Source organism: Lactuca saligna, chromosome 8 (assembly GCF_052625555.1).
Source record: "Lactuca saligna cultivar CGN05327 chromosome 8, ASM5262555v1, whole genome shotgun sequence".
Classification (NCBI taxonomy): domain Eukaryota; kingdom Viridiplantae; phylum Streptophyta; class Magnoliopsida; order Asterales; family Asteraceae; genus Lactuca; species Lactuca saligna.
The window spans coordinates 173,774,165-173,802,073 of NC_136424.1; positions in this window are offsets into that span (position 1 = coordinate 173,774,165).

Genomic DNA, 27,909 nt, shown 5'->3' on the forward strand with positions numbered 1-27,909 from the left:
ATTAAATTTCCCAAATGTGGTTTCAGGTTTACGGTGATGAGATACATATATATATATATATATATATATATATATATATATATATATATATATATATATATATATATATATATATATATAGGGTATATTAATTTTTTTTATAAAAAATAAATACATAAATAAGAAAATTAATTTAAAAAATTAATAAGGGAAAAATAGTATTTTTAGATAACACAGACACCAATCGCGTAACAAAAATAAACAATAGGGATTATCCGAGTTAAAAAAAATTAATTAATTAAAAATAAACAGTAGGGATCATCCGAAGAGATACAAATATGTGTGGTTTATTAATTTTTTTTAAATATGTAAAAGATAAATATATAGATAAGAAAATTAATTAAAAAATAAATTAATAAGGGTACAATAGTATTTTTAGGTGAGACAGGGACCAAACGCGCAACAAATATAAACAGTAAGGATCATTTAAGTTAAAAAAATAAGTTAGCGACCAAAACCACAAATTCCCCCAAACCACAGGGACCGTTCATGTAATTTAATTTTTAATTTTCGTTTTGTTCTTTGGTAATTATTTTTTTGTACACATCTACGTAACAAACTTGTCGAAAACGTTCACATCTAGGATTTGACCTGCTATAGCAGGTCATAATGATCATATGTTAACACTTTCAAAAAGTTTGTTACCTAGATATGTACAAAAAAAAAAGATAGTTACCCAAATGTAAACATGCCGAAAAGTTAATTACATTGATAAATCATATTCCTTTTTTGTATGACATCTTCAACTAGCGAGTGGTTGTAGAAAACTTAAATTTGCCCAAATTGAGCTATTTATATTTGATTAACTTAACGGTTTTTTTCTGTACAAATGCTGATGCCAGGTGTCGTCACAAAATGGGCGTCAGTCTATTTTGTATAAATCTTTCTTTCCCCATCAACTGCGATGAGAGACTTCTGAGATTTTTCCTTGTTAGTACTTTTCATTGTTTCGACGTCTTGGATGGTGATAAAGATGAATGAACGTTAAGAGTATGTATCATTAGGTTGATTTTTTTTTTCTTTCTAAAATACAAGAATAAACAGAATGTATATGGAGGTTATGAGAAACGAAAATTATGGGAATTTGATAATAATGGTATGCATTTTGACAAAGTTTCAACTTATATGCAACACAAGAAATCTAATTGCTAAATTCTAAATTGAATATCTTATCCTAAAAGTAAGTTTAGTGATATAATGGTATATCTTATCGTAAAAGCACATTAGCTTACGTGTCAATCAAATTCTCATATGGGACCAGCAAATGTCCACATCACCTCTTGAAGAAATATGATATATCCCGACTACGCGACAGGTAAAACTTTACACGTATTCATGTCCATGAATACCAAAAAGCATAATAGAGTGTAAATTACAAATTTGCTCTCTATGTTTTGTCCAAATTTATATATATTTGATCTTATTATCGAATTATTGACATGACTGGTCTTATAGTTTATATTTATTACACGGATGGTCATTGAGAATTTAGTTCTAACATCTTGTATGTTGGTTTTTTAAATATGACAATTTTGTCTTTAGACCAAATTTATAAAAATCTACACACTTTAGTGACCTAAACAGTAACTTTCTATTATAATTTACAAAATCAAAAAGTCCCCCTTCCTTCAAAATCTTCTTCTCTATCATGTTCCATGCCAAGAGAGCCCATCGTCGATAATTTCAAATACAATAGTTTCAACGTCTGTCTCCACGGCTTCATCATATCTACACCAAAATGTCATATTTTCGATCTCAAAATTCCGTTTTCTTATATAATTATATACTAGATTTGTGTTATTATGTTTTTCGTATATGAAATATATAAAGTAATACAAGCGTTTGAAGCCTCCGGTCTTTTATAAATATTATATTATTTTTATTAAAACTAATTCAATAAATATCATAAGATTTTAAAATTGATTACAGCCTTATAATCATTTCCCAGTCCAAATCTTTCCGGAAAATTGGCTAAGATATCACCACTTAGTTAATAGTTAATACTAAAAAATTTTGTGGTATGATAAGAGAAGCATGCAAAAGGCCGTACGTTCTTACCGGATGAGGGCGCGCATGATCCAAAGACAGGTAGTCATGCGTAGTTGCGTACAACTTTGCTTCATTCATACTCTTTGATTATCCGAAAATCATTTTATGTATTGTTATTTTAGGCTTAATTATGAAATACTAATATATCTTTACTTGTCATATTATATGTGCACCTTTTTTAAATACGCAATCACTACATTTAAAAAAAAAAAAAAAATCATCCAAATGTTGAAAAAGACATGATATAGTTATCTTATCAAATATTTTAGTTTGATATAAGAAAAAATTACATAAATTTTCTAATGTAGCTTATCAAATATCACAAATTTAGCACCTATTATTTTTTATGCGAATAGTCCGAGTGGTTTCTAAACTTGCAAGAGTGGTCTATGTGGTTTCTAAAACTTGAGCGAATGGTTGAGCTATATGAAATGATTTTTTTTTTTTTTTTGCCAATTTTCAATTTCTTTTTTCTTTCTTAAAATTAAGTTTAATTATTAAAAAAATAATAACCCAACGATGACAACTAAAATCCCACATGATTTGCAGCTCCTCCTTCTCCTTATTAACATGATTTGCAACCAAAGTCCCACAACATGGTCATCGATCACGACGATGGATTTCTGATTCTTCTATGTGACTCCGACAAACATTATAAACTTAAGTTTCTTCAACCTCAAAACATTATTCATCTCCGTCTTCCTACTTCAACCGTCTGATACATGATTACCCCATCGCTCACCAGATTCTTGACGTTGTTAACTTGACAATGACCGATAATTGCTTTGAGAAACCATACAGGTTGTTGTCGTTATCGAGTGAGGAGTGTTTATGGTTTATGTTTGGGTTCAACTAAGCAACGCTACATGACTTCTCGACTAGTTGGTAAAGGGAGATTAAGAATCCTCATGTCACCTGGATATGAAGTCATGTCTGCAAAATAAAGGGAGGGGGTATATATTAAGAACATTATTAGAGGAGTCCTTCGATAATGCTCTCATATGCCTAAGTTAGAACTTGATATCATATTGCAGAAATTATTTGGAAAATAGGTTATGATGTGGGTGTGTTACCTGCCTTTGCGTTGGAATCGAATGAGGTATTTAAACAACCGGGTGGACCCTTAGTCGTTTCACTTACACATGCTCTTGTATTGCCTCTTGGTAATAAGGGTAGTACACTTATAATAAAATAAGTATTTTCCCTTATTTTCGGAATGTTGTTTTAGTACTAGGAAAGTATACTTTATCAGGGCATGTTTGGCCTGACCGCTTTCTAAATAGATTAAATTATCCAAAATGATTGCTCAAGCCTCAAGCTTGACTATTGCTTTTTTCGGGGTGAGTGAGTTACTTGTATGCCGATCCATGTATTTTATGGGTTAAAACCCTACATCATTAAGCCCCCAACATAATCGTTGAAGATCAGTCTATACTAGGCTTCAATAAGTAGGTTTAAAGGGGCTAGTTTTCTAACACCAAGTGTTCAAGGTATTTTCCTTTCTAGCCTCTTATTTTAAAATGTTGACAAATTAGTCCCTACGTTGGACGTACGAGCCATGTAAGTTGGGCGTACGAGCTTGGCATGAGAATCGCGGAGTTGACCATGCACGTTGGGGCTACATGTATGTACGCTGGGTGTATGTAACCAGGGGACAAACCCTAATTTTTAGGGTTTGTACGGTTGTACCCTATTTAAAGACTTTATAGCCTCCAACCCTTGTCACCTCCTAACCCCCATTCCTCTGAACCCTAAGAACGCAAACCCTAGTATTGAGAGTGAGATTTGAAGCTTTTGAGTGAGTTTAGTGTATTCTTGTGTGAAGGAAGATCATCAAGGAAATGAGTTTTTGTCTTAAGTCTTTGGTTCCAACAACTACTCATCATTGTGCATCTTCAGTAGGCATAAAGCTCCAACCTTGATGCATATTTCTTTAGATCTTGTTCAAGCTTAGATTTGCACTCTTTTATCCCAAAACTTTGACCTTTGTGAGTATGGAATACTCTAAAGCTTTTAAGCTGCTCTTTCAGATGTTTTTAGGGTGATTTATGTTATAAAAATGCAAGCCTGGTTCTTAGTTGCTTACATGCAAGAGTTATGGAGTTGTAAATGATTCAATAAGTTAGGTTTTTAGTTTTTGGCTCATTATAGCCATGCAAAGGCATAAAGGTTGCAACATTATGGCCTTAGATGTTTTATTGAACTCAGATATCAACTTATCAAGTTTGGACATAAGGTATTAAGGCATTAAGACCTTAATAGGAGGTTTTGAACCATGGTGCATATGTCGGGCGTAAATCGACATACGCTGCACGTAATGCACCTCGACCCCGACTTTTGTTTCTACATCAACCGCTTGTATGCAGGGCATACAAGGATGTACGTGGAGCAAATTGCTCAGACTCGGCGTTTGTGTTAAGTCATTATTTGTGTTGTGTAAAAGTGGTAGTTTTCTGAATTTAGCTTAGTTCCGATTCCGAAATGGGGCATGTCTTTTTTTAGAATCGTTATCTTTTTGTCTATTTATAGGGTACTGTTCATGTCTTTTAGGTAGGTTTTTTGACATCATAGAAAGAATAGTTCCGAACTTGTATATGAATTGTTCTTATGGTGAGTGAATGAAAATTTGTTTCATTCCAATTGTTATCGTTTCAAATCATGAATTCATTTCTTACTTTGTCATTTAATATAGAACCTATCGATCATTTTAATTCTATCAATTGGTGTCAGAGTTGGCGATAGTGTAATCTAATCGCTATTCTTCCGTTGAGTTAAGGGTTTTTCCAGATCATTTAGATTTGTTTTTTTTTCTCTCAATCATTTTTGCATTTTGCAATTTCTTTGTTGCAAATTGATTGTAGATCTTAGATCTAGATATTTTATTTTCCCATGGACTCGATTCAAGCTTACACATTCGATTGTATATTTAATTTCATTGAACTTTCACTAAAATGCCTAGCGATGATCTTCACTCTCTTTCATTCAATCTTCCAAGCAGTATTTGATCAACAACAAGGATTACTATCCTTTTTCCTGAAGATTACGAAGTTTGGGCTCTTCATTTCGAAGATTATATACTAGAAATTGAAACACATGGATCTATCATTTGGCACGCAATAACGGTGGAAACGTACAAGTATTCTGGTACGAGAGAAGAAGTTAAAACTTAAGCTCGATATGATGCAATCATTGCTGATGATTAATAAATTATGAATGATGAGAAGGACAAGCAGCTGTGTAATTTGAAGGAAATGAGAATCATTTGATTTTCTCTGCCTCCTAACACATTCCCAATTGTCAACTCATACTGTGACATCCCCAAAATCTCGGCCAGAAAAGACCGATTTCATTTGTGTTTTTTAAAATAATTTCAGAGTAAATCCTTTTGATTTAAAAGAGTTGCGGAATTTGTTCCCAAAAACAAAATATGATAAAATAATATTTATCAAAGCATTTTATCAAGAGATGCATTTTCATTATATAAACAAAACTCGGGATGTCATGTTCTGATACAGACCATAAAGCACAAACGATAACATTACAAGTCATTCAACAAATATATACATATACAGACTTGTAAACAAAACAACTTGATGATTCATCCATCTTATGCCCACGCCACTACCTGTAATACAAATAAACTGAGTGGGTCAGGCTTGGGAGTCTAGTGAGCATATAGGGTTTTCAACCCAGAATAAATAATTATATTTAATTTCACCAACCAACAATAACCCGATTACCCATTCCCGTTATCCTCACTTTATGTCCCTAAAACAACATCTATCTCAATGGATCTAATATTGGATTTTCATCGGGACGGACATTACTGCTAAGGGGTTTCCTCAACAATAGATATCCTAAAGGCAACCATGAGGGGGATAGAGTACACCGGTGAATACATCGTTCACAAAACCTACAGCTTATGAACCTGCTAGCATTCCACAGGACTGTCTAGAAAGAGTCCCTGGTCGTCATCCATACTCCGCTAGATGAATAGGTCAACATCAACAACATCGAGGCCTCTCATCTGTTTATCACACATCAACTATCTACCCATGTTCTACCCAACATATTAGTAGATAAAAATATATATTTATATACATAGTTTAAAACCTGTATAACATTCTCATTCAATACATATTCCAAACAACAGATGAGACACATACACATAACACGTATTTCATAGAGAATAAATCATATCTATGAGATAGAAGAAAGTGAATATACATTCACGCATATAACAACAAAATATACACATAACACGTATTTCGTGTAAAATACTTCATAATTATGCGTTAGAAGAAGGTAATTACACACTCACTTGATCAGAAGATGATCGGACAACACTACGACTTGTAAAAGTAGTATTCTTCGGTAGATTTGGAAGATCTTCATAAAAACCGGGCTCCTCGCGAGCAGAGCTTCGACTCAGGAATCTCATTTCTCGAGATCTTTGGGGCTTCGGGACTTGCTTCGAGGCTCGGGATTAATATTGGGGCTTCGGGATATTTCTAGCACGTAAAACGATGCAAAACGGGAGAAAGAGAAGAGAATTTGGCAAAAGAAGCATAGAGGTTGAGCCTCACACGTACGCTGGGCGTACGCAGCTACGCGGGGCGTACGTGACCAAAAACATCACTGCTTACGGATGCGAGACATTTAAGTCCGAGGCGGTTCATCCACCGGGGTACGCTGGGCGTACTCAACTACGTTGGGCGTAGTTCGGATCAGACCAATGACTCCTTCGGATATTATCCGAATTAAAGATTAAATAAATAAATATTAATCATTTAAAAACTTCTGAAATTCATATCTTCTTCATACGAACTCCGTTTTCGACGTTCTTTATATCCACGCGTAGATAAGAGTACGCTCGACAACTTTCGTTTAGACTCCGTCGGCTAATTTTGACTTTATTTTTATTATTTATTTTTAGTAGGCCGTGACAAGAAAACTCCGTTATAAATTCATAAATTCTTCATCTGATGTATGGATGTCAACGGGGGCAAACGGGACGGGGAGTGCATCTCCCGCCCCCGCCTCCGCCCCCGGAATGTCCAATGTTCCTAACCCCGCCCCCGCCTCCGAATCCCATTTATTACCCCCGCCCCCGCCCCCGAATCCCCTTTAGTACCCCCGCCCCCGCCCCCGTTCCTCCGCCCCTGATTGATTTTGGACTACTTTTTTTGGTCTGAAGGAAGTTGTTATTTGAGTTAAAATAAGTTATTTTTTAGGTAACAATTAATTATTTATAGCAAAATTTTATATGTTAAAAATAAAAAAGTTATGGTATTTTAAAAAATTATACTAACAGCTTGAAAACATGTTTTTTGATGAATTTTAAAAGCTCAAAATCATGTTATAGTTTATTATATTTATATAATTAATATATATAAATATATGTGTAATTTATTAACAGGGTCCCCATGGGGATTTCGGGACGGGATTACCTACCCTCGCCCCCGCCCCCGAAATTAAAACGGGGGTTAACTTTTGCCCCGCCCCCGTCCCCGCCCCCGATTTTTAAAAAAAAAATCCCCCAAACGGGTTGGGGCCCCCACGGGAACGGGGTCCCACGGGACTTTTTGACATCCCTAATCTGACGTCCGTTTTCATCTATCTTTTTATCGCTTCACTATACTTAACGAGATCTTCGATTCCCATTTAGATTGTTTCGGCTAAAAATCGCTCGGTCTCAAATCGAGTATTCGGGCTGCATACTGCTAATTCGAAACTTCAGAAAATCATAACTTCCTCATACGAAGTCAGATTTGCACGATCTTTTTTTGCACGCTCTTGGTTTAACGAACTCTACGACATTCGTTTAGATCAATAAGGCTAAATATCGCTCTATCGTAAATTTTACTTATTACGTCATTCAACGTTGTCGGTTATGTCGCGAAACTTCGACATGTCATAACTTCTTCGTTATAACTCGGATTTCGGCATTCTTTATATATTCAGAAACCTCATTTCAACTACTAAAACATTATCCATAGATATCGAGGTTATCTAACATTTCATTTTGATGCTTATTTTTATTCTTAATTACATTAAGACACATAATTAAGTACAAAACACATAATACTCAAATAATACACTTCTATTATTTCAAAATGGGTTACAAAGGTTAACCTAGACTATTACATCAACATTAATGACAAGCCCAGAAACACAGGCGTTACAATTCTCTCCACCTTAGAATGATTCTGTCCTTGGAATCACACAGTAACAAACAAATGCGGATAGCGACCCATCATGTCATTCTCCGTCTCCCAGGTGAGATTTGGCCCATTCGTGTGTTTCCATCGCACAAGAACTAAATCGACCATCTTATGTCGCAACTTGTTAGTCTTTCGGTCAACGATTGCCTCTGGCTCTTCAATCAACCTTTTGTTCTCACCGATTCTCAACTCCGAAAGTGGAATCATGTCGGGAACTTCTCCCTTGAACTTCCTCAAATAACACACATGGAAAGTGTTATGAATTCCATTCAGTTTTTCTGGTAGTTCGAGCTTGTAGGCTTGGTTCCCAATCCTCTGAAGAACTTTAAACGGTCCAATAAACCTTGGACTTAATTTTCCCTTCTTACCAAATCTTATAAGTCCCTTCGACGGTGAGACTTTAAGAAAAACCAAATCTCCAACTTCAAAAGTCATCGGTCTTCGCTTGTTGTCAGCATAGCTCTTTTGACGATCCTGAGCTGCTAACATTCTTTCTCTAATTATTTTCAACTTTTCAGCAGTTTGATGGACTATCTCCGGTCCCATAAACTGCTTTTCCCCAGCCTCAAGCCAACAAGGTGGCGTACGACACTTCTGCCCGTACAAAGCTTGATAAGGTGCCATCTTTATGCTCGAGTGGAAACTATTATTGTAGGAAAAGTCTACCAAAGGTAAATGTCCATACCAATTACCTTGGAATTCTAGGGTACATGCTCTCAGCATATCTTCAAGTGTTTGTATCGTCCGTTCGCTCTAACCATCAGTCTGTTGATGGTAAGCTGTACTTAAACACAACTTCGTACCCAATTCCTCTTGTAGACTTTTCCAAAATCGCAAGGTGAAACGGCTGCCACGATCTGACAGAATTGTTAACGGAACACCGTGAAGCCTCACAATTTCCTTTACGTAAGAATTTGCAAGCTTATCCATAGACGATTTCTCCTTGGCCGCTATGAAATGCGCACTCTTAATGAATCGATCAACGACCACCCAAGTCATGTCGTGACCATTTTTCGTTCTGGGCAGTTTAGTGACAAATTCCATAGCAACATCTTCCCACTTACCCATAGGCACAGACAAAGGTTCTAAACTCTCGTACAGTTTCTGATGTTGTGTCTTAACTCTCGCACAAGTCAGACACTCGGCCACAACCTTTGCAACATCAAGCTTCATCTTCGGCCACCAGTAGTAGGGTTTCAGGTCCCTATACATTTTAGTGCTACCGGGATGAATCGAGTACATCATCTTGTGAGCTTCTTCCATCAGAAGATCTCTGACTCCTCCTGTCTTAGGTATCCAAATCCGATCTTGGAACACCTTTAGTCCATGACTGTTTATACCGAACACCAACGTTTTGCCCAAATGTTCCTCCTTTCAGTCATTTTTCTCAGAAGCTTCTTCTTGAGCATTCTTTATACTCCCCACAATTGTCGAGACAACTTCTATTCTCAACGCTCTTGGCCTCTTTCCTTCAAGATTGACTTTCCGACTGAGAGCATCAGCAACAACATTTGCTTTACCGGGGTGGTAAAGTATCTCACAGTCATAGTCCTTAAGTAACTCTAGCCAGCATCGTTGCCTCATATTCAATTCTTTCTGATTAAAGAGATATTGGAGACTCTTATGATCAGTGAAAAGTTTGCACTTCATGCCATAGAGGTAATGCCTCCATATCTTCAGAGCGAAAACTACCGCTGCCAACTCCAAATCATGAGTCAGGTACTTCTTTTCATGCTCTTTCAATTGGCGAGACGCATATGCGATCACCTTATCTCTTTGGGTCAAAACACAACCCAATCCAACCCCAAACGCATCGCTATAAACAGCGAAGTCTTCAACTCCATCGGGCAGAGAAAGTATCGGTGCCTCGTATAGTTTCTTCTTTAGCTTCTTGAATGCTTCTTTATGCTTATCATTCCAAGCATAAGTAGCTCCTTTGTGGGTCAAAGCCGTTAATGGAGTAGCGATCGAAGAAAAGCCTTGGATAAACCTTCGGTAATATCCGACTAATCCCAAAAAGCTTCGGATCTCCATGGGACTTTTCGGTTGTTCCCACTTGATCACAGCTTCGATCTTCGTTGGATCAACCATTATCCCTTCTTGGTTGACCATGTGACCCAGGAATTGGACTTCTCGAATCCAAAAATCACATTTGGAGAACTTTGCATACAGCTTCTCCTTCTTTAACACTTCCAACACTTCTCGCAAGTGTCTGCCATGCTCCTCTTAGCTTTTCGAGTAAATCAAAATGTCATCAATGAACACTATCACAGATTTATCTAGGAACGGATTACAAACCCTGTTCATTAAATCCATGAATGCTACTGGAGCATTGGTTAGTCCAAACAACACAACCAAAAACTCGTAGTGCCCATATCATGTTCTGAATGCTTTCTTCTCTATATCCAGCTCTCTTACTTTCAGCTGATGATATCTTGACCTAAGATTGATCTTCGAGAAATAGCTCGAACCTTGAAGTTGACCGAACAGGTCATCAATCATCGACAACGGATATCTATTCTTTAGCGTTGCTTTATTCAACTCTCTGTAATAAATACACATTCTCATACTTCCGTCTTTCTTCTTCACGAATAACACCGGAGTTCTGTAGGGTGATGAACTAGGTCTAATGAAACCTTTATCCAATAACTGCTGAAGTTGCATCATTAGCTCCTTCATCTCTGTCGGTGCTAATCGTTAAGGTGCTTTTGCTATTGGCATCGTCCCTGGTAACAAGTCTATTCTAAACTCCACTTGTCTATCAGGCGGTAATCCAGGAAGATCTTCGGGAAATACTTTCGGATAATCACACACCACTGGAATATTCTGCATCACCTTCTTTTCCTTCTTAGCATCGATCACGAATGCTAAATATGATGTACACCCCTTGGTCAAACACTTTCTGGCTTTCATTAGAGAAATGATCCCATAACTTACTCTGCGTTTTTCCCCATACACCATAAATGACTCTTTCCCAGGTGGGTTTACTTTGACTATCTTTTTCTTGCACAATATCTCGGCATCATTGGCGCTACACCAATCCATTCCCAACACAATGTCGAAACCGTTTAGTTCGATAGGAAATAATTTCCTAGTGAAAATTATTCCAATTTAAGTCAATTAATATGTTTTTCATACGATGGCTAACAGGTACAAACTTGCCACTAGCAACTTCGACTAATAAATCTTTATCTAGTCTATCGACAGGCAAAGCTAGTTTTCTACCAAATTCATGCGAAATGAAGGAGTAGTTGGCTCCAGAATCAAATAAAATTCGGGAAGGCAATTTGTTTACGAGAAAGGTACCTGAAGTGACATCAGCTTCATCTTTAGCAGCTTCCAGCATCATCTGGAATGCTCTTGCCTTCGGCTTTGGCGGAATCTTAGGTCTAGCCGCCTCCTTCTTCTTTGGGCAATCCCTTGAGATGTGACCCTCCTCACCGCAACCATAGCAAACTTTCTTGGTAAGTGTGCATTCGTTGGCATAGTGCCCTGACTTTCCACATTTAAAACATGTGACCACTACCTCGCATTTTCCATGATGCTTCTTCTTACATTTGTAGCACCATTTCGCTTCGCCTCCTCCTCTTCTCGAACCAGACTTCGAGAACTTGTTTTTCTTGTTGGACCCCGATGGTCCATCGAACTTCCTCTTTTCACCAACCTCTATCCTTTCCATACCCTTTTCCTTCTGCTGGCCTCCACATTCTTAGCTGCTCGAACAACTGTTTTCAGAGTGGTTGCCATCTTGACTGTCGGGCCAAAGTCGGCACACAGTCCATTAGCGAACCTCTCAATCTTGGAGAGTTCCGTTGGCACTAGGTATGAAAATAACTTCATCTTCTCAGTGAATGTTGTAGCATAGTCATCTAAGCTCATTCTCCTCTTTTTCAAGTTTTGGAACTCATTGTTCAGATTAATCAGATCTATCTCTGAACAATACTGGACCCTTAACTGTTCCAAGAACTCCTCCCATGACATTTTCAAGGCTTCTCCTCGTGGCATAGTATCTGCCAACAACTTCCACCAACTCAAGACTCCAGTCTTCAGTTGTCTAACTGCAAAGATAGTCTTCTATTTGTTGCTATAGTCACAACTTTCAAATACCATCTCCATTTTGGAGATCCAATCCATAATCTTAATAGGCTTTGGGCTTCCAGAAAGACTTGGCGGCTTGGCGCCCAAGAAATTTTTGTACATTCGCCCATCCTTGTTGTTTCTCCTTTCCGGGTCGTTCCTTCGTTCTCCTTGAGTCCCAACTTGAATCATAATGCGACTATTGTTCCCTTCATCCGATTGCTCGGGAATCAATTTAGGTTCCTCGATGGGCATGATAGGTTCGTCCCTATTATCATGCAACATCTGTCGCATTTCATCCCTTTGTTCGGCTAACATAGCCCGAATCATGGCTTGCACCCAGCCATTGTTATTGGTTCTGATGTTGTTGCTACAACAGGTATTTGCTCAATCACCGGTGGTTGATTCCTGTTTTCATTCGCGTTTCCAACGCCACTTCTCGTTCTTACCATTTTTGATCTACACACCACATAAGGGGAAATTAGATCATCATTCAAGATAGATATTCAAATCATCCTTATCACTCCGAAGCATCTATGTGCTAGTTCTAATACCGTAGACATAAGCTCAGAATCTTAAACACATAAGGTTTCCAGATCCGGTCGGCAATATTTAGCACATAAAAGCATTTTAGGCAACTTTCCTAAAATAAACTAGTGCTCGTGTCCGAAATATAACAGACACACATCTAACAACCTTCACTTAGCATTCTAAGTTTAAGTATAGAAATCCTACAAATTCCTAATTCACTCAAACTAATGCTCTGATACCAATTGTGACATCCCCAAAATCTCGGCCAAAAAAGACGGATTTGATTTATGCTTTTTAAAATAATTTCAGAGTAAATCCTTTTGATTTATAAGAGTTGCGGAATTTGTTCCCAAAAACAAAATATGATAAAATAATATTTATCAAAGCATTTCATCAAGAGATGCATTTTCATTATATAAACAAAACTCGGGGTGTCATGTTCTGATATAGACCATAAAGCATAAACGATAACATTACAAGTCATTCTACAAATATATACATATACATACTTGTAAACAAAACAACTTGATGATTCATCCATCTTATGCCCTCGCGCCACTACCTGTAATACAAATAAACTGAGTGGGTCAGGCTTGGGAGCCTGGTGAGCATATAGGGTTTTCAACCCACATTAAATAATTATATTTAATTTCACCAACCAACAATAACCCGATTACCCATTCCCGTTATCCTTACTTTATGTACCGAAAACAACATCTATCTCAAGGGATCTAATCTAGGATTTTCATCGGGATGGACATTACTGCTAAGGGGTTTCCTCAACAATAGATATCCTAAAGGCAACCATGAGGGGGATAGAGTACACCGGTGAATACATCGTTCACAAAACCTACAGCTTATGAACCTGCTAGCATTCCACAGGACTGTCTAGAAAGAGTCCCTGGTCGTCATCCATACTCCGCTAGATGACTAGGTCAACATCAACAACACCGAGGCCTCTTTTCTGTTTATCACACATCAACTATCTACCCATGTTCTACCCAACATATTAGTAGATAAAAATATATATTTTTATACATAGTTTAAAACCTGTATAGCATTCTCATTCAATACACATTCCAAACAACAGATACGACAAATACACATAACATATATTTCATAGAGAATAAATCATATCTATGAGATAGAAGAAAGTGAATATATATTCACGCATATAACAACAAATATACACATAACACGTATTTCGTATAAAATACTTCATAATCATGCGTTAGAAGAAGGTAACGGCACATTCACTTGATCAGAAGATGATTGAAAAGCACTACGACTTATAGAAGTAGTATTCTTCAGTAGATATGGAAGATCTTCACAAAAATCGGGCTCCTCGCGGGCAGAGCTTCGGCTCGAGAATCTAACTTCTCAGGGTGTTCGGGGCTTCAGGACTTGCTTCGGGGCTCGAGATTAATACCGGGGCTTCGGGATATTTCTAGCACGTAAAACGGTGCAAAACGGGAGAAAGAGAAGAGAATTTGGCAAAAGAAGTCGGTTGCCCTCGCATGCCTTTTATAGAGGCCGAGCCTCGCACGTACGCTGGGTGTACGTGACCAAAAACGTCACTACTTACGTATGCGAGGCATTTAAGTCCGAGGCGGTTCATGCACCGGGGTACGCTGGGTGTACTCAACTACGCTGCGCGTAGTTCGGATCAGACCAATGACTCCTTCGGATATTATCCGAATTAAAGATTAAATAAATAAATATTAATCATTTAAAAACTTCAAAAATCCATATCTTCTTCATACGAACTCCGTTTTCGATGTTCTTTATATCCACGCGTAGATGAGACTATGCTCTACAACTTTTGTTTAGACTCCGTCAACTAACTTTGATGTTATTTTTATTATTTATTTTTAGTAGGCTGTGACAAGAAAACTCCGTTATAAATTCATAAATTCTTCATCTGATGTCCGTTTTCATCTATCTTTTTATCGCTTCACTATGATTAACGAGATCTTTGATTCTTATTTAGATTGTTTCGGCTAAAAACCGCTCGGTCTCAAATCGAGTATTCAGGTTGCATACTTCTAAGTCGAAACTTCAGAAAATCATAACTTCCTCATACGAAGTCAGATTTGGACGTTATTTTTCTGCACGCTCTCGGTTTAACGAACTCTACGACATTCGTTTAGATCACTAGGGCTAAATATCGCTCTATCGTAAATTTTACTTTTTACGTCATTCAACATTGTCGATTCTGTCGCGAAACTTCGACAGGTCATAACTTCTTCTTTATAACTCGGATTTCGGCATTCTTTATATATTCGGAAACCTCGTTTCAGCTACTAAAACATTATCCATAGATATCGAGGTTATCTAACATTTCATTTTGACGCTTATTTTTATTCTTAATTACATTAAGACACACAATTAAGTACAAAAAACATAATACTCGAATAATACACTTCTATTATTTCAAAACGGGTTACAAAGGTTAATCTAGACTATTACATCAACATTAATGGTAACCCTAGAAACACAGACGTTACACATACGACTCTGCAAAAAAATATGGGACAGACTGAAGGAATTGTACTATGGTGATGACGACCGAGAACATTCTCTACAAACGGCACTTTTGTCAGAGTTTAGATCATTTATGCAGAAATTAGAAGAGAAGCTTGACTAAACTATCAATCGCTTTAATCACTTTTTGAGCAGAATACTTAAATACAATCTTTAATGACATGTTACTGAATAAAAGGAAACATTCATGAATGGTCTCAAATCTAAATGGAAAGTGATAATTTCGACTGTTAAGGCTCATGAACAGTTCAAAAACTATGGCAAAACTGGTGTGAATTCTGAAATCACATGAAGACGAAGTCACAAAAGAAGCGAAGCTAATCTCAGCTGTTGGATCGTTGGCGTTGATTGCTATAAGTGATAAGCAAAATAAGTCAGTTGCTGATGATTCTGAATCTGACATTTCTGATGATGATCTCTCTAAGGAAGACAAAGCACTAATGGTGTCTAATCCAAAGAATTTCTTTAAGATTATTTTTTCTCGTTTTTTGAAGCAAGTACAAACAAGGAAATTCTAATTATGAGAAGCCAATAGAGGAGAACTACAAGAACTTTCCAAATTAAGATGATAAGAAAGAGATTAAGCTGCTAAGTGATTCTGGATATGATTGTAACTATTTTCATGGCAAGAATCATTTCGCAAAAGAGTGTATGCTACGAAAATAGCATGAGAAGAAGGAGAAAGATAAGGATGAAGCCTACTATAATCAGAAAATTGAATAACTCCAAAAGAATGTTGTTAGAACTGCAAAGACGATGGAAGGGTTGAAGTGTGGTCCACTGACTCAGAAGACAACATGGTGAGGAAACCTGCTCATGGTGGTTGTCTCATGTTTAAGTATGAAAAGCAAGGGTATGCAGTCTAATGTGTAATTGTTAAGAGTTTGGATGGAAAACGATACATTACAGATGGTAGAAAAGCTTCAGCTAGCTATTTTCCAACAAAACAATCAAGGAGAAAATGAGTGAATGCGAAAGGGTTGTCGAAAAGGTACATTCTATTATTAAATCTCTTAATATTCCTACATCACATTATGATTCCAAATCAAATGATTTACGTTATATAATTTCTGATTTTAGTGATAGCCTAAAAAGGACTCGTATCAGTAATTCTAATTTGAATAATAATCTTAACATGATAACTTTTAATAATGAGGAGAAATGAATAAGAATAGAAGCCTTGGAGATTGAGTTGAATAGATTTAAAGATGATGTTATGTTGATTAAGAGAGATACTAGAGTACTTTTGAAACAATGAAATATTTTCTATTTAATTGCTAAACGTTTTATTTCAATATAACTCAACTTCATTTAGATTATGAAACAGGTAAGGGTTTGTATAAGATGGTTTTTCATTTTCTTGAACTGAAAGAAGATGAGATTGATGCTCAATGTTATAAATGTGAATCAATTGTGTCTTCAGATGATGTTTTTGATTCTTACAGAGTTGGACTTGAGACAAATGAAGAATATATTAAGCCTAAAGAACATAAGAACATGTTGAAAGATATTTTAACCGAAGAAGATAAAAAAGAAATCAAAATGAGTGCTTTATAAAAGAAATTAAATTATGATAATACTCTTAATTTTGAGAATATTTCTGAATTCGATGAAAGCGAAATGAGTGAAATATCTGTAGAAGACGAAATTTAGTGTTCCACTTTGTTGAATAATCTTGATGAACCAAAGAAAAAATTAGTTTCTGAGAACTCAATCGGAATCGTTCAAATTGTTGAAGATAAAGGTTCATAAATTTTGAAAGAAGAAGAAATGATTTTTTCAAGAATTTAGAAAACACCAAATCAATTTTTTTTTAAAGCAAGGACTAGACAAAAATGACACTTATGTATTAACGTCCATGGTTGCTCTTGATAATGCAAAAAGGTATGATGAATATTTTTGGTCAAAGCCAATTGACAATGCTGATGAAACGAAAGGTCTCTTAGAAATGACTTCCTAGAAATCAAAAGGAAAATATGTTTCTTAACCATTGAATCGTGTGAACTAATGTCATGGTGAGGCTGGACCGAGTGGTACAAAAGAATTTTCAAGTGAATCTTCATTGGAAAAGAATGAAACACCTAACATGAAGGAAAAATTGAAAGCAAACATTCAAAAATCTGTTGAGGAAATTATTGCAAAGAAAAGTCAAATGAATGAGAGATACAAAAAGAATTTGGCTAAAAGAAAAAAAAAAGTTGGAAGAGAAATGGAATGATTTTAAATCAAAGTTTTGTTAATTTACCAATATCTTTTAATAAAAATAATGATTCATCTCAAATTCCGAAACCAAAATCATTTTACCCACCTAAGTTATAATTTTCAAACTGGATTGTTAAATTAAAAGATGTTAATGTTGAAAACAAAGTTGTTTCCAATCCAGAAATTACTCTCGAAGAATACAAAGCAAAGTTTAAAAAGGAAGAAATAGAGTTTTCAAAAAAGATGGCTTCAAAATACAAAAAACGTATTCAAAGAAAATATGATTTTGTTGAAATAAATCTTTTTGATAATAAAATTGAAAATTTTAAAATGGAAAAAAGGATGAACAATACTTTGATCAGAAAATCATTTTTGGTTGACAATTTTTTTTTCCCTGTTCAAACGAAATTCTCACAAGGGCCCAAGTCGGTTTAGGTTCCTAAATCCGTTCAAATGTTGCAGGTTATGCGTGACGAGTAGTATGATTCAGAATGATATATTGATAGCGGTTGTTCTCGTCACATGACAGGAAGGAAATCTGAATTAAGAGAGTATCGGACTTTGAAATATGGAAACAATAACACCGGAGAAATAAAAGGATATGGCATGATAACTAATGGGGAATTCACAATTTGGAAGGTAGCATACATGGAAGGTTTCCAACACAATCTAATTAGTGTTTCTCAATTGGTTGTAGGTACAGGTCTTAATGTATCTTTTGGTGAAGATGGTTTAGAAATCATTCAAAAGGAATCTAAAGTTGTTCTTCTGAGGTCAAACAGGAAAAGAGAAATGTATCTTCTCAATCTAAATCTAATTCAAGGGAAACCATCTATCTGTTAGCTTACGAAAACATCTTCGGATGATAGTTGGTTGTGGCACAGAAGTCTTTCTCATCTGAACTTCATGTGTTAGGGTGCAAAGTCACTCTTGGATGTCATGTGTGCTTACTCCTTTGTATGTGTGTAATGAGTTGTCTTTCCTTTATAAGGAAGTGAGTGATACTCATTTTATGTAAGGAACATTTATGAGAGATTAGTTTAGAGAGAAAATTATTACAAACTCATTTGTACTCTTTCTAAAAACTAATGAGAGCTTAAACAAGATTTATTTACTCTTGTGTTCTTCGTGTTCACGATTCTTGTATGATTCACTAAAGGATTTCGTATTCCCACTACTAGAAAAACAGCCTTTTACAACGCGCGAACCATGAGACGCTCTGTTTTATGATACGCAATAGTGTGTGCCCTAAAAATAATGTCAGCTCTCCAAAAATTAGAAGAATTTAGGGCACTCATTTTTGCGCGTCCTAAAGTAAGTGTCACATTGAAAAAAAAACACGGATGACACATAACATAAAATGCACGTCCTCTAAGTAAGTCGCTTTTTATTTTTTTAATGAAAAGCGAGGCCACTTCTTTTTGGGGAAATGAAATTCCGAAAAGTTTGAAAGGCCCACCATGTTATTAACTTCTTTCCACCGTTCTTCTCTTTGTTACTCAAATACCCCAAAAAACCCTAATATACTCATCGCTCCTCTTTTCTCCGACAGCAAACTCGCACCATCACCAAATCTCTTCGCCATCACGAATTCCTAACTTTTGTTGATTCCAGGAACCAACATCCTCCACTTCATAACCTCTTCCAGAAGATTCCGATCTTCCAATGAGATCTGAACGTGTTGAATATTTCCACTATTTTTCAATCGAGATGGATCTACGACAATGCCATTGTTACTCGTTGGAGGTGGAGATCGAGCAAGAACTTATTTCGGAACCTTGTCTCTAAATATCATGAGGCTTATTAAACGATAAATCCAAATGATTAACTCAAGTATGTATTGATCCATCTTTTGTTTATCAGCATGATAAAGTGTTTCAAGCCAAATAACATTGTTGCTCCCTGTTGTCTTTTTCCCAACCTCATTGCTATTGAAAAAACGAGCCCAATTAGGTCAATTACAAAACAGAAAGAAATAAAAAATCGATATGCATAAATTGAAGGAATCAGAACATTATCGAGGAACTTGTTCGAGTAGTGCCCCCAAACATTGAGGTTTTATCCCTTTCTATTTCATATATTCCAAAAATTTCTTGTATTTATCTATTTTCTGCTCTGATATTACTTTAATGACTTGTTTAGGTTTCTGATTTTGATTTCAAACCTTATGTCCATCCAATATATAATTCCATCTTGTTACGATTGACAAACCAGGATCATTACCAGGTTAGTACTTGTTTGTGAACTTCAATTGGGAATTTAGGATAGTGTGCTTTGTCTTAACGTTTAATTTTCTTTCTCCAGGAGATTAAGGAATGTGCCATTTCTTCTATGGGGCTAGTTGATTCAACATTTGGTGATCATCTCACAGTAGAGGTTAAGGAAATGAGATAAAATGACTTACAACTGTTAATGTTTGCTTATATACTTTATTTAGGTTTCCTTATTGAATGTTGAAGCTTTTTCCAAGTCAAGTTCAGATGTGTTTAGTTAGTGGACTCTGGTAAAATTGGAATTTGAGATTCCATTCCATGGTGTGTTTGGTTCCAAATGGTCGGAATCAATTCCATCAGATTCCTTCAATTTTCCATGTTTGATGGATTTTACCATTCCTAGGAATGGGTGGAAGGAATTCAATTCCATACCATACCTTCATTATATATATATATATATATATATATATATATATATATATATATATATATATATATATATATATATACACATATATAAGTGAATCTAGAACTATTCCATCATTGTGAAACCTTCAACACTGATCAGGTTTCTCACCTGATCTTTTTATAAAATTTTCAAGTTATTTTGTTTTCGTATCAATGTATTGAATTTGATAAATAAAACGTAATATTTATATATTGTTGGTATTCAATCTTAACAGTGATTCAGATTTGCAAATTGCTAATGCTTATGGGACCATGAGGAATGTTATGGAGAAACTGGAATAGAAAGAGACTTGATGTCATCAACCATGTGGTTCTGTGGGACCAGAAAGCTGCAAGGAGGTAAGAAATTAGCGCCTAGATATACTTTGTGTCATACAGGTTTGCTATTTTTTAGTTTTTTTTAAATATTTATATGCATGCATGCTAGTGCATTGAATTATTTAAAGAAACTTGATGCTGTGGAACTTGATGCATGCTAGTACATTTTCTTTTTTTAGTGTTTTGAAAATGAATTTCTCATTAAGGGCTGCTTTGTTTTAGCATGCAGGTCATGCTTCTTGGTTTTGTTCTCTTGGGTCGTTCACTTGAAGAAAGGGCGAGACTTAGGGCATCTAGTGACATGAATGAACTATTAGTAAGTTTATATTTTCAAACAAACTTTTTGCATTATAATTCTAGAAAACTTTTGTGTTTTGACCTTTATACCCTTGTGGCTATCATATGTCTGCAGTCACTAATATCCACAAGATGTAAGGCTTGTTAACTTTCAATTGGAACATCATAATTCACATTATAAATTCTATAAAATAGTTTATGGATTAGGGCTTTTGATATGATAAATTAAATCTTGTGTTCATATGAAAGTAATTGCAGGAAGAAGTGTTGTGGATGAGTCTATGCTTACATGAGAGTCTATTCCTGTTTTTAAGGAAGAAGGGATTTTTGTCTCAACTGGAACAATAAATTGGGTAATATTCTTGGAGCATTTGGAGAAAATTTGATCTTTGAGCATTATATATATATATATATATATATATATATATATATATATATATATATATATATATATATATTGGAATCATAAAATATTCTTTTTGATGATTGTCTTTCTGCATGGCCCACTGAAAATTGAAGCTTCTTCTACTGGCTCCAACTCAACAATAACAAAGATTGTCAAAATGGTATTAAAGATTAAAACTAAATGCAATAAATAGCAATTTTACTTTCATTTCGTTGTTTATTATATCTTTAAAGCACCATTTTTGTACATTGTTTTAGGTAGAGGATGCACAAGGGCATGAAGCACCTATACAGAGGCTTGCAGATTCAATTACATGTTAAGGTAATTTAAATAGCAACTTTGAGCATTTCTCTGCCTTAACTTAAACAAGATAGAACTAGCATTAATAAGAAGATGTTCCTAATGAATTTGCATCACTCATACTTCAAAAATAAAATCACCCATTTTTGCTTGTGATTTTTTACGTGTCAGCAGTAAATGTAAGTACTAAGTATAGTTATTCTCATTTTTACATATTGGGATTTGTTGGTTTATGTGAATCTAATGGTTACATTATTCAAATTTGTAGGTCTTTTTGATATTCATAATGTCAAGCAAAGTAGCTCGGATGCTGTGAAGGTGGGCAACAAGTTCTTGTAGTTCAACTATTATTAGTTGACAAATTTCATCTCTTTCACATTTGATGTATTACATTTGTCTACTATTGGAATGATTATTTGTATGACATTAACTTTTGTGTAACGGATTGTTTTTTTTTTTGTATATAGTATTTTATTTTCTATTATGAGACATGAAATGCAAATTTAATTTGAAAATTAGTAAATCCACAAATGTATATTTTTTTAAATTTAAAATTACAATAAGCAAAAATGCATGTCATCTTCATTTACGACATGGCCTTTCTTGACAGCGGCTTTAATGATACGCATTTCGTGTTATAAATATGTGTTGTAAATGCGCGTCATCAGTAGACGATGCGAAAAAGCGTGTCGTCTCACGTTATGATAGGGCCTTCCTTGACGCGCATTTGCGCGTCGTCTGAGTGCTTTACGACACGCATTGTGCGTCGTAAAAGGCTGTTTTTCTACTAATTTCCGCATTCGTCATCATAATCAACACCACTATAATTGGTATCAGAGCGACTCTTTGAAGATTGAAGCAATTTTTTGAAGAAATGGTTCTTGTTTTGCCTACATTCAATACAATTGGAACGTTTATGGTGAGTCTCTCGATGATCTCCCTAAATCTATTTGATTTCTACTTGTGTTCTTGAATTTCTTGATCATTTTGACTCATTGGATCATTTTTTTTTAAAAAGTCATTTGTTATGATCCAATAATTTTTTCATTAATCATGCCCCGATCCAATCCTATTCTTGTGTTCAATTTGATTCTCAATTGAAATTGTTTGTTTAAATCAAGATTTTATTCAAAAATCTTTTGATTCAAATATTAATAACTGTTCAATACTGTTCACAAACAATTTTGTATATGGTATTTTATTTTTTATTATGATACATGAAATGCAAATTTAATTTGAAAATTAGTAATTCCAAAAATAATGTTTTTAAAAAAAAAATTAAAATTACGATACACAAAAATGTGTGTCATCTTCATTTATGACATGGCCTTTCTTGACATTGGCTTGAATGATACACATTGCGTGTCATAAACGCGCGACGTAAATGCACGTCATCAATAGACGACGCGCAAAAGCGTGTCGTCTCTCGTTATGACAGGGTCTTCCTTGATGCGCATTTGCGCGTCGTCTGAGTGTTTTAAGACACGCTTTGCGCGTCATAAAAGACTGTTTTTCTAGTAGTGTCCGCATTCATCATCATAATCAACACCACTATAATTGGTATCAGAGTGACTCTTCGAAGATCGAAGTGATTTTTTGAAGAAACAGTTCTTGTTTTGGCTACATTCAATACAATTGAAACGTTTATGGTGAGTCTCTCGATGATCTTTCTAAATCTATTTGATTCCTACTTGTGTTCTTGAATTTTTTGATTATTTGACTCATTTGATCAATTTTTAAAAAAAAAACATTTGTTATGATCCAATAATTTTTTTCATTGATCATGCCCCGATCCAATCCTATTGTTTTGTTCAATTTGATTCTCAATTGAAATTGTTTGTTTAAATCAAGATTTTATTGAAAAATCTTTTGCTTCAAATATTATTAATTGTTCGATACTATTCACTAACAATTCTGATAAAATCCCAAATTTGATGTCCATTACTGTTCTCAAACAAATTTGAGTCCATACATTTTATTGTGATCCGATAAAAAAATGATATAAGCCCAAAGCCTCACCGAAATCAGTTCATTACTTACTCTTTGATTAGATGTCGTTCATCTTAAGCATTACAAGTTGTACTCTCTAAAGAACGTGTCTCGATTTATTGATCACGAGTGTTTTGATTTTTGGTTTTGTTTCAATGATTTTGTTAATCGATTTGAGTTTGTTTTTTATTATAAACTTGTGAATCAAATTTTTCTATTACAAAAATCGATTATGATCAAGTCAAAGTGAAGAAATTGGAAATTGGTCCTTTGATTTGGATGAACTTGACCAAGAACACATGAATACGATGAAGAACAATTGATTACACACTTTTTTATCTGAAATTTGGTGTTAGAATCTTTAATTTTGTGTTTATTGATCTTTGACTTTGGAAAGTCAAACACAAAAAAATTAGATCGATTTTTATGTGTTGATTCGATGAATTGAATGTTGAAATCGGAAGATACAGGTTGTGTTTGGGCTATGGATGTCAAAATCATGTTTGATTTGGAATTTAATTTTGAAGTTGGATGTGTTTTTGTTCAGGATGACGAAGGTTATGACATGTTCGACACTTGAGTTTTGATTTCCGACTTGAGTGTGGAAAGTTTTTGGTTACAGATATCGAATGTGAATTGTTGATGTCGATTTTGGAGTCAATGATCGAAGCTGTGGATATTGAATTTTGTTGACCTATTGACAATTTGGAACGAACGTTCGTGTTTGTCGTCAACAAAACAATTGTGGAATCGATTTTGAATCTAGTTTGGTTTGCTAGCTAATGGAAGGCTCAATTGTTTGGAAATGAATGGGTAATTGGTCCTTTACGGATAACGAAGGCAGTTAGGTAAAAACGAATGGGTTAATGGTATGAATTTGTAGACTTCGAAATTGAGTTGTGTTTAGATTCGATATGAAGTTGTTAATCTGGGAAGTCAATATCGAGTTGACAATATAATTTAGATTTTGGGTCAATTGTTTGGAGTCGATCACCGAATGCCTTGAAAACAATCACGAAGTGGGAATAAATTGTTTGGAGTTGATGGGATTTGATTTCGAAGGGTTGATTTCAATGGTTCGATGTCGATGCCTATTTATTGAAAGCGAAGGGTTGGAGTCGAGCTTAGGAGTCGACATTTTGAGTTGGTGTTGGAGGTCTACATCGAGTGTGTCACTGAGAATTGAATTCGATTGGGGAAGGATGTACTATCGAAGGTCTAAGATCGATGATTGTAAGCTCTTGATTTCAAAGGCCATTCTCACTAATCGAGGTTTGAATGGGTTTGATTCGATGTCGAATATCTAATTTCAATTTCGAAGTCGATGGTTGCTTGGTTGGTATCATGCTTTAATGTCGAATAGTTGATTGGTACAAGTGAATTAGGAAGAAACACACAGTTTTAAATTACACCCCTGGAATTTTAACGAAGTGGCAAAAATTACCCAACTTCGAAATGGGAGTAAAAATGAAGTTATAAATTCAATTTTCGTTTTAAATTCCTAGAGTTTGTTCGAAATGGTAGAATTTACCTAACTTCAACATTTAACTGAAAATTGTGAGAAATAGCCCAATTACACTTTATGCCCAGTTACACAATTGGGGTAGAGTTTCACATCTTAGGCCATTTTAGGCACACCGGGTCACTACATAATTTCAAAATTGACAATTTCTACCCAAATTTGTGAAACGTTTTCAAAGGCGTTCCTTGAACGAATTCGAAAATTGAGATTTTTTTTGATTTTCTAGATTTATGCAAAAATGTTTATGCCATGTATTTAGGGGGAGTTTTGGATAAAAAATTATGAATTGAGCGCTTTCTCATTCCCATTTGGTTTTATAATCATTTTTTGATTATAGAAAGGGGAGAGAATTAAATATGGGAATTTAGAAGTTGAATTTTTCATATTAAATGGAATTGAAGACCAACGTGACCTTGATAAATGAAGTTTATGAAGTGATTCAATTGGAGATGAGGATGTGATTAGTTCGGGATGAATTTAGACTTATTGAAGATTTTTGGGATGTGATTTTATGCTCAAAATTAGGTAATTCTGTGGAGGTTTGGATACTCCTAATTGCCTTTTGATGCTCGGTTTGTAAGGTCTCACACTCTAGAACCCAAATTGGAAGGTCATTGAAGAATTGAAGATTTGACGTTCATCTATACATGTGTCATGCTTGAGGCTTGGTTCGTGAAGTTGCTCAATTTTGGAAGATTTGAAGCGGGTCATCAATTCCTAACTTTGAGTGGGATAATGTTGGGGTGCAAAGTTATTCATGTATGACTTTGTAATGGTTTGACTTTTGTAGTCCCATTTGCATGTGGTAGAGTAGCCTTGTGACATAAGAGAGAGACAAAGAGAGAGAGAGAGAGAGAGAGAGAGAAAGAAAGAGTGTGTGTGTGTGTGTGTGTAACATCCCATGTAAATAATATAATTCAAAAATAAATCCTGAACCCCGATATGTAATTTTATTATTATTTATATTATTATTGTCTAAAATTAAATAATAATTAACAGGGTGTTGGTTTGGGAAGCCAAATGTCATGATTTAGAGTCTCGGGGGTTAAAGTGTAATTTCAGGATTTATTTGTAAAGGATTTCAGAAGTTAGGGTGTGTTTGGTAAATATTGTACCATAATTGTAATGAAATATGAAAGATGGGAGTTATTTGGTAAATATTGGATCAAAGTTGAAAGGAATTTGAAAACGGAGGGCTGTTACGTAAATTTCAGACTTCATCTGAAAGGAAATTCAGAAGGTAGGGTATAAAACGTAAATAAGGGACTTTGTTTGAAGATATTGAGAATGGGAGGGACCAGTTCTATCATTTTCTCTATATGTTTGCATGAACCGGGTATTTAACTGTTGATTTCCCATCAACATACCTAACCGTAGACACAACATCGACCGCCTCCGTTATACCTCCAACCTCCCTCCAGCCGTCACCACCCCTCTTCTATCTCTTAACCCCGATGCCACCATGTCGCTTGTTCCAATCAACCAAGACCATCGATGAAATCCTCTATGACCAGAGGAATTGAAGACCACTAGGGGCTAGCGGACGATCCTCCTGCAGTCGGGTCCTTACCACTAGCCGTTGCTGTGTCGTCGCTATTGATGAAGGAGCTTCCAACGAGATCAGCGAACCGCCGTCTCATCATTGTTGCTGCTGCTGTGCTCGATGGGTTCGAACCACCTTTTTCCTGATGGGTTTTAGGTAAAACAAATAAACTAGAAAACAATTCCTAAGTTCACATGCAACCTACTTTGGATCTATGTTTTATCTATTGAACATACAACTTTGAATTGCAAAACAAGAAGCCTAGAGGAGAGAGGCTATAATCGAAAATTACAAACTAGGGTTTATTAATTACATACCTTTCAATTGTTATAGTAAACAATTGATGATTCCCTTGATCTTGATCTTGATCTTCTTGGAAGCTTAGCACCACAAATGTAATGCCTCTAATGGAATCACACCCAAACTAGCAAGAAGGAAATAAGAGGAGAGAGGGAAGAGGGAGTATGCAAAATTTCGGCCCTTAGGGTTTCTTCAAAAGAAAAGAGTGACCAAAACATGAACCAGGAGGCTCCTTATATAGCTGAGGGATCTAGGGTTTAAGGGAAACCCTAGTTATCCTTTGCTTAGGGCCTAAGCAAACCCAAGGGCCTTATCCAAGCCCCTATGGACGAAATTATTAGGGTTTCTCCTAAATATTTCGTCCACCCTTATCCAAGGGGTTTCTAGAGCCTTCCACTCAACTATTAGATAATTGCAAACTAGTCCCTGCACCTTATAATTAATTCTTTTAACCCCAAAATTAATTCTAATTAATTTCTGGCTAACAATTAATTAAACAAAATAATTTCTTATTAATATATTAATCTTTTAACATATTAATAAGTTCATTTATATTAAATTATTAATCTTATAATAGGTTTGAGGGCAACCCAAAAGGACTGTGCTGCTATCAATTCAAGTACATACCAATTATAGTTATGGGCTTAGACACCTAATCCAACAGTCTCCCACTTGGATAAGTCTGTAACTATAATTGCTAGTATGCCTTCTAAATTTGACTAGCAAATTGTAGCTTCCAAAAAGCTGCTGTCGAACTCTGACCCAGTCAGTTACATGTCCTAAGATAAGTGATCATATAATCCTTCGTTCTGCTAGATATCCCTAGACAAAAGACATGGAATGCAATCAACCTCTTTGTCCAGAATCTATGTTTCCCGATTCCTGAT